The sequence below is a fragment of the Nuphar pumila genome, chromosome 3 (assembly GCF_984573655.1).
Source record: "Nuphar pumila chromosome 3, dmNupPumi1.hap1.1, whole genome shotgun sequence".
Classification (NCBI taxonomy): domain Eukaryota; kingdom Viridiplantae; phylum Streptophyta; class Magnoliopsida; order Nymphaeales; family Nymphaeaceae; genus Nuphar; species Nuphar pumila.
The window spans coordinates 13,562,188-13,564,589 of NC_143251.1; the positions used below are offsets into that span (position 1 = coordinate 13,562,188).

Genomic DNA, 2,402 nt, shown 5'->3' on the forward strand with positions numbered 1-2,402 from the left:
CATTATCCAGCTCGGTGAATGTTTCTAGACTCTATCATATACTCATACTCTTTGAGTTCCTACATGAATTAAACTCCCTTTTGGCTAGAAATAGCGCCTGGCTAACTTGGATGACTCAATTACGTCATCCCAGTTCCCTATTCTCATGCTAACTCTGACCGATTTGACCAAGTATTGTACGTGTCATTCTACCATACGTTGAAGCAAATGGAGATACCCAGTTTCCTATTCTCATACTAACTCTGACGGAGTTTATGTGGCATGGAAACCGACGTAGCTCGCCAACCTCTGCGCTTCTTATCTTTTGCTTTCGATTGCAGCTTTCTTTATCTTCTCTCTGCAATCAAACTGTGATCCATGGAATTGCTCACACGAGAATACTCTGACGAAGAAGAAAAAGAAGTTACCGTGGATTCATCAGGTTTCGCGCTCCCCTGAATCGAGAGCCCTTCTTTCTCCTCTTCGCAGTCACAGAGATTATTCCAAGAAACCAAGATCTCGAACAAGAATGCTCGCCTTCCCTTCGACGATTGGACTATCCTTGTGCATCCTCCTCCTCCTCTGCTTTCTTGCCGTCAACGCTTCCCTCCCGATGTGGAGTCACAACACCACCGAGCTCTGCCCCATCAAAGAGATCCCACGCACCACCATTACCCAGAACTACCGACGCTGCACTCACTGTCTCCCTCCTTTCTCCTTCCTCTCCCTCCCAAGAATCCAATCCGCAACTCTCAAACGCGCAGATCACAGTAACAAGATGATGAGCAGCTCTCTGCATACCCTGGATAACATGCCCACCTCGAAGATTGGCACTAATGGTGGTCGAAGAGAGGGAGCCCTTCCGGCCACCAAAAACACTCTTCGTCGAACGTTGGGTTCCTTTCCGGGACTCCAAGAATGGGTGGAGCAGCAAAACAGCCTCCCCGTTTGGCTCACGACGGCGGATCAGAAATCCTTCCTGAATCCGGACGCTGTGGTGGCTCCCAACGGAACGGGGACGTTCCGCACCGTATCCGGAGCTGTCCGCAACGCGCCCAGTTGGAGCCGAGTTCGGTACGTGATCAAGATCAAGGCCGGGGTCTACGACGAGAATGTGGACGTGCCCAACGACAAGACCAACCTCATGTTCGTGGGTGAAGGGAGGGACGTGACCATCATCAGAGGCAACAGGAGCTTCGACGACGGCTACTCCACCTACAACTCCGCCACCGTTGGTAAGTAAAAAACTTCAATTCATGTTTCATTATTCATCATCTCTAATCGTATGAATTAATTCAAGTTTTCCAATTTCTCATGATTTCGGATCGGTAGGCGTATCCGGCCGCGGATTCATAGCGAGGGACGTCACCTTCGTGAACACGGCCGGCCCGTCGAAGCACCAAGCGGTGGCTCTGCGCGTCTCCTCCGACCTCTCCGCCTTCTACCGGTGTAACATCAGCGGCTATCAGGACACCCTCTACGTCCACTCCTACACCCAGTTCTACCGCGAATGCAACATCCACGGCACCATCGACTTCATCTTCGGCGATGCCTCCGCCGTCTTCCAGAACTGCCTGATCCTCGTCCGCCGGCCGAACCCCGGCCAGACGAACATGATCACGGCTCAGGGGAGGGAGACCAAGGCCAAGGACTCGGGCATCTCCATGCAGTACTGCACCATCGACGCCTCGCCGGAGCTCGCACCCGCCAAGCACGCCATCCCCACTTACCTTGGCCGCCCCTGGAAGAACTACTCGAGGGTCGCCGTGATGAACTCCTACCTGGGGGACCTCATCGACCCGGAAGGGTGGCACACCTGGGACCAATACTCCACCCTCGATACCGTGGATTACATAGAGTACAAGAACACGGGGCCCGGTTCCAACACGGACCGCAGGGTCCGGTGGAAGGGGTACCACAAGAACCTCACAGCCAACGAGGCCATGCAGCTCACCGTGGAGGGGTTCGCAAAGGTCAGACTAGATTGGTTGGACGCGGCAGGGGTGCCCTACACACTGTCCTCATCCTTGATGGTTAATTATTAGATATTCTAACTGGTTTGTAGTTTGAATTCTGTCTCGTGCAGGGGTCAGCTGGTGCAATACCATTATTATTTATTGGTTGATTAATTATATTCACAATGTAAAGATGCTATATTGCTGCTACTGTATCCCTAGTTTCTTCCTCTCCCTCTACAAAAAAAAATACATGTAAAATATATCTAAAGTATATTTTTTAATATCTAACGAGCTACAAGAATCGAGCTGAGCCGAGCACCTATTGTTCATACTCAACACGTCGAGTCTATTTTACGAGTTTGAAAGCTCTTTACCAGTGGAACATGAGCCGAGCCACTGGAAGCTAGGCTTCTTTCCCAGCCCTATCTATAGCTTTAAAGATAGCTACAACATACGGGACCAAAT

At 51.0% G+C, this 2,402-nt stretch overlaps 1 pseudogene; it reads left to right on the forward strand.

The window, feature by feature from the left end:
• The first annotated feature begins 790 nt into the window (after positions 1-790).
• LOC149842041 (pectinesterase pseudogene) lies at positions 791-2,024 on the forward strand (annotated as a pseudogene).
• Positions 2,025-2,402: the final 378 nt, after the last annotated feature.